The sequence below is a fragment of the Alexandromys fortis genome, unplaced genomic scaffold (genome assembly GCF_014885135.2).
Source record: "Alexandromys fortis isolate MF-2015 unplaced genomic scaffold, M_Fortis_MF-2015_v1.1 scaffold_167, whole genome shotgun sequence".
Taxonomy (NCBI): Eukaryota; Metazoa; Chordata; class Mammalia; order Rodentia; family Cricetidae; genus Alexandromys; species Alexandromys fortis.
In genome coordinates, this window is record NW_026068050.1 from 2,244,637 (window position 1) to 2,250,923 (window position 6,287).

The 6,287-nt window shown below is 44.3% G+C and overlaps 1 long non-coding RNA gene across 1 annotated transcript; it reads left to right on the plus strand.

Moving 5' to 3' along the window:
• The first annotated feature begins 2,279 nt into the window (after window positions 1–2,279).
• Window positions 2,280–3,457, plus strand: LOC126486895 (uncharacterized). The gene is made up of 3 exons (XR_007588228.1): window positions 2,280–2,367; window positions 2,470–2,543; window positions 3,062–3,457. It is a non-coding gene; the product is annotated as an uncharacterized lncRNA (long non-coding RNA).
• Window positions 3,458–6,287: the final 2,830 nt, after the last annotated feature.

A 6,287-nucleotide genomic window follows, 5' to 3' on the forward strand; every position in this document is an offset into this window, starting at 1 on the left:
ATTGTGGAATGAGTCCTCACTAGGACGTGGCATAACCCAGCTCTCCTGCTTATTCCTGCTTCCTTCTTCCTGATACCACTTACCACTGTCGATCAAGTGCAGAACATATCAGACTGACTTGTCTGTTGTCTGCTCTTGTTACAATATGAACTGCAAGGCTGAGGGCTTGGTTGCATTGTTCACTGCCGTATCCCCAGTGTTGAGAGTTAGCGTGTGGTAGTTCGATGTGGGTCAAATAGAGGTGTTCAAAAAGAGATTTAACTTGTCTCTTTGCATCAGGGGTGAAGTGTTGATTCCGGTCACGTTGGCCTCTGTGACTGTAGTGATCACTTAACTGTTCACAGTGAAAGTCTTTCCTTGGGGTATGACCATGACTACTCTGCCGACAGCAATGATGATGGAACTTGTTAAGGCAGAGAAAAGGTAGAAGCCGAGAGCAGCAGATCCCCAAATCCCCAAGGGAGAGAGTTCTGTCTCCAAGGGATGCCATCTCATCCTGCGGCCAGATACCACATAACCTCCTGATTTTTCGTTTACTCTTACAACCCAGAGTGTCTTTGTACACTGTTAAAGCAAGAAGCATTACCTCTAAGAATGTGAGGACAGTCCCGACAAGCAGAGAGAACTCTGGGAGATTTCACACCACGTTTCATAAAAGGAATTGAAGGTTACGTCCCAATCCCAAGGCTTAGAGCCCTCTAGACTGTTCCTTGTCTCTTGGCTGGCACTCCCTCTGCACTCCACTGCCCAGCTGGTTTCTGGATACACCAGCTGCAATCCCAGTCGCTTTCCTGCTCCAAATGTCTAGTCCATGCACCCAAGGCCAAAGTCCAAACTCTCTAGCCTGATATTTGAGCTTCCTGGCACCCTACTTTGGGCTACTTCCATTCTCGTTGGCTTCTCAACTCCTCGGGTCTTTTGTGTCATCTAACTTAGCCATCCAACAGGTCCTGAGCCCCAGAGTTGGTGACAGAACGCCACTCCCACTTCCTCCAGCTACGCAAATCTGCCTCCTGTCACCCAGTGCCCTGCTTGCCCTGAAGTCTTCCATGTTTTACACACCTGCACAGCACTGTGTCTCTGCACACAGATGCAGCACCTTCTTTGGGTCTTCCTGTCAGCAGCCCTTCAGACCCAGAGAGAGCCTGAGCAAGAAGCTGGTTCAGAAGAACTCCCTTATGCTCCAGGGACCCTTCAGCAGCACTGCTTCACAACAGTGGCACCTCTGGAGTGACATCACTCCCTTCCCACTCACCTTTGACCTGCTGGAGCTCCAGCTTACTTATTCTGTCTGTTCTTCATGTCTTGGTTGACACCGTCCTCTTGCTTTTGCCTCTGAGCCCTCCTTTTAGCAGAGTTCACTTTTTCATAGTGTGAGCATTGGCTTGAGACTCCAGGTCTGTCTGTGCATCTGTGTGCTGAAAATCTTCTCTTTCTTTTATCTTTTCTTCTTTCTTTCTTTCTTTCTTTCTTTCTTTCTTTCTTTCTTTCTTTCTTTCTTTCTTTCCTCCTCCTCCTCCTCCTCCTCCTCCTCCTCCTCCTCTTCTTCTTCTTCTTCTTCTTCTTCTTCTTCTTCTTCTTTCTGGTTGCCCCAGAACTGTAGATAAGGCTGGCCTCAAAGTCAGAAATCTGCCAATCTCTGCCTTCTGAGTGCTGGGATTAAAGGCATGTTCTATCACCACCCAGATATTTTTATACATTGTGAAACCTAAGTCCAAGCCTGCTGCTGTCTAGAGCAGTTACAGCTTCATGGTCGTTGTCATCTTCTTTTTCTTCTTCTTATGATAGCTAGTGACTGGGCAATATGATTAAGTCAATAACTTAGAAGCTGCTTGTATTAGGGTTCTCTAGAGAAACAGAACATACAGAACAAATATCTATCTATCTATCTATCTATCTATCTCTATCTATCTATCTATCTATCTATCTATCTATCTATCTATCTATCTATCTAAAGGGCTTTATTAGAATAGCTTAGGGCTATGGTCCAGCTAGTCCAATGATGGCTGGCTACCAGTGGAAGGAATTAGGCTCTAATGCCAGTGACAGAATTGACCTACTAGGGAGAGTGAGAGCAAACAGGCAGAGAGAGAGAGAGAACTTCCATCTTTTGTGTCTTTTATATAGGCTCCCGCAGAAGATGTGGTCCAGAGTAAAGGTGTGTCTTCCCACTTCAAATGATCTAGGTTAAAAGTGGGTCTTTCACTATAAATGGTTTAATTTAGCAGAAAATTGTGCACAGATATTCCCAGCCACTTTTTTTTTTTTGGCTTTTAGTTAATTCCAGATATAGCCAAGTTGCCAACCGAGAACAGCCATCACACCACTTCTGCTAAAGGGCACAGACTCCTCACCTGAGTCCACAAGGTAAATGAAAGCCTGGCATCTGTCTTCATTCTGTGGTTATCTGCTTTACGTTAGCTCAGACCTCTATTTGACTGGTCACCAAACCTACCTCAACCCCTCCAGGTTGAAGACACAGAGACAAGTTATTGACCTAAACCTGCATTCTCTTTGGGTTCCAGAAAGAACCAAAGTCTCAGGTGAGAGCAGTTATCCATGGGGGCGGGGCCAGAGGTGGAGCAGAAACATCTCCTGGATCCAGCTGTCTCTTTAATCAGTGAGGACAGCTGCAGACTCCTTGAAGGCTCAGAGCAGAGAAAACAATCTCACACCTAAACCAGGGCTGATACAAAAAACCTCTTGTAAGCTTCCGCCAGTCTCCTTCCAAAATTTCTGTCTGTTTCTCTGTCTCTCTTTCTGATTTTCTGCATTACCAGTGCCTTTAACTGGAATATTAGGGGTTGGTGGCTGAGCCTAGCCTGCTGGAGCTGTCAGAGTCCTGGCGTTTGCCTTAAAAGCTCCAACCACACCGCTATTACACACTCATTTCTGTCACAGTTGACTAGAGGAGATTCAGATGAGTACAAGCCAGTACTCTGACAAACACGGGCTCTGCTGATGAGATGCTCACCATCTCTAGGTGGAACTTATCCCAGTGGGTAGCAGTTTCTGCAGAAGTTTTCTTTCAATTGGACCTGAAGCTGTGTTTCTCTCTCAGCTGTCCCAGTTTCATCTTCTGGAACCACACTGAATGAGTCCAGTACTGTTCCCATCTAAGCACACGTTGGAGACCTGAGAATGGTGTCTGGCATTGGGAGTAAATGCAGTTACCAAAACTCTACCCAGCAGCACCAGGAACTCTGGCTTCCGATTGAAAATCCCCTAAGGATGGACTGTCAAGCACCTACCCATAAGTGGAGAGCCCAGGGTTAAGGAGATACTGGGGCATCTGGTCATTGTCTCTCACTGAAAGAAGAAAACAAGGGGCTGGAGATGCGACTTTGTGGTTAAGAACACATGTTCTTGCTGAGGACCAAAGTTCAGTTCCCAGCACCTAACTGGGTGGCTCACAAGCACCTATAAACTCCAATTCCAAGGAATTCGATGTCCTCTTCTGGCCTCTGTGGGAATCCACACACAAGTGGTAATACATGCACACAGTCATGCACACATAAAGTTAAAATAAACCTATTAGACCATGTATGGTGGTGCAAGCCTTTTAATCCCAGCACAGGATGAAGAGATAGGTCTCTATGAGTCTGAGCTCTACATAGTGAGACCCTGTCTTGGAAAAAAAGAAAAAAGAAAGAGAAAAGAAAAAAGAAAGAGAAAAGAAAAAGAAAGAAGAAAGAAGAGGGAGTCTTGACAAAGGCAAAACCCACAGCTAATCTACAATTCCCAGACAACTGAGAGGCTATAAAAGCCAATTAATTCAAAACATATTCCATACAGTGTGTTAAATTGGTCACCAGAGGCAGTCTAGAGAGAATGGCATCTTTGGTTACAGCCATCACAAGAGTTTGCCTCTAAAGAGCTCTCTTCTCTCCTCAAGGGAAGCTCCCAGCATCCCACCTCCACCTTTATTAATTAATGCGCAGAGCCTCAGCGAGCTGGGCAGGTGGCCAGTTTCATTATGCCACTTTTAAAAGAGGTCAAATGACTTTTCCATATCACAGCAATTAAAACCTTCGGAGACGCTTATTTGTAAGTTCATGGCCTTCTTAAAAGCTTGTCAGGGGTTTCAAAACCCCAATTCATTTACTGGTTGGTTTGACATGGTAAGAAGACGCGGCAGTTTTGTCCTCATTGGGGTTGTGTTTGAAGGTCAAATAATTTGATTAAAACGTTAAATGACTCCAAGAAACAGGATTTATCTATTCACATACTTCTTGGTTTCCTATCTTGGGTGAGTATTATGAACTATATAAAGAGGGGAGGGCTAGAGGAAGATAGGACCATTTCTGGCTGGGGTGATGTTAAAAGCATCTCATAAAGGATGTCAGAGGACCGGAAAAAAAAAACACCACAGACCGAAAGGTGTCCTTTTTCTCCTGGGAGACATCCTGCTGGGTTCCCTACTCTCTGCCCTGCCTCCTACTCTGTCTGTACCTCTTCTCCAGATGCTGGCACAACCCCACCCTCACCTCTTCACATCTTGCTGTTTTTTGTGAGTTTATGATTATTTCAGAACAAACCTTAGTGTGCTATAACTTAGTAGCAGTAATTACTGTTCAAATGAAAAAAAAAAAAACCTGGGAAGATGGCTTACTGGTTCAGAGCACTTGCTGAGGATCAGGGTTCAGTTCCCGGCACCTACATGGTGGCCCACAACCATCTGTAACTCTAGTTTCAGGAGATCTGATATCCTCTTCTAGCCTCTGCAGGCACCAGGCACACATGCAGTATGCATGCACACTTGTAGGCAAACATTCATATACATAAAGTCAAAATAAATACAACTTTTGAAAAACTGGAATAAAACAATCTGTATTTTTGTCTCACTGTGTTACCAAGATAAGAGAGATTACATAAAAAATGGATGTCACTGAAACTGATAAACCTCGTGAATTTATTGTTACCCGATAAATCCTGACATGGTGGGAAGACACAGATGTGTTCCACTGTTTCAGGCACAGCATGCTCACAATGGGCTCTTGCATAAGGGCACTGCTGTTATCCCCGAAGGCTCTGCTGTGTGGTCTGACCATTTCCCCTGCTATGTGAAATGGTGACATATGTCAGAAGAAAGAATTTGCCAGGGGAATAAAATGGTGGAATTTGTTGAAACACTGCAGAGAGATAGCTGGTTAGTTCCCAGAGAGGGGTCACTCAGTTGAGGGGGTGGGAGCTCTCTTTGTAAGAGCTGAGGAAGTTAGTTGGTTTTCGCTCACTGACCATTTGTTCTGGCCTCACAGTTGGATAGAGAGACAAGCACCTCACTATCATTTTAAGCAGTAATAAGAGGAACTGACACCAACACCCCTTGAAGTATTCCATAAAATGACCAGGAAAGGAACAGTACCAAACTCATTCTACAAAGCCAATGTTATCCCAACACCACAACCAGGTAAGGACAAAAACCCAACCAAACAACAACAACAAAACAAACTACAGATTAATTCCCTGAAGACTAGAGATTGCTTGTTTTTAACAAAATATTTGCAAGCTAAATTTAAGAACATGTGGAGAGGATCATGTACCATGATTAGCTTAGTTTCAACCCAGGGATGCAAAGTTGGTCCAGCATAACACTAATCAATAAATGTAATAGAACACTTAAATAGTATTGAGGGCACAAATCAAGCGATCATATCAATAGACAAAGGAAAGATCTTTTGACAAAGTTTAATATCTTTTCCTCATCAAAGCCCTGAAGAAATTAGAAATTAGAGTTTGTAGGACTTTGGCCCCAGAAATGTGGTTGGATGTAAATTACTTAGGAACTTCTATTATGATGAGACAAAGATCGTTGGGCCTTGTAACCATCCTCCTCTCTGGAGAGGCTGTGAAGCCCTGAGATATATAAGCACAAATAGTTTTTATTACATGAATGAGTGTTTGCATGTGTGTCTGTGTACCACATGCATGCAGTGCTTACAGCTGGACGATGGCATCAGATCCCCTGGAACTGGAGTTACAGATGCTTGTGAGCCACCAAATGGGTACTGGGAACCAAACCTGGGTCCTCTGGAAAAAGTCAATGTTCTTAATCACCGAGCCATCTCTTCAGCCCAAAGCACCAATCTAAAGTCTGTTACGTTTCCTGAGAGATGGGCTGTGGATGTGGGAGAGTGGAAAGAGGAACTAAGGCAGCCAGGAGTAGAAGCAAAGGCTCGTTTAGCCTATTGTCCTCCACAGTTGTTCCTCTGAGAAATACGGGGTAGTCTTTTTGATGGGCCTTGAAATGTATAATGGCTACCTTGATTGGAAGTCATATAGCTTCT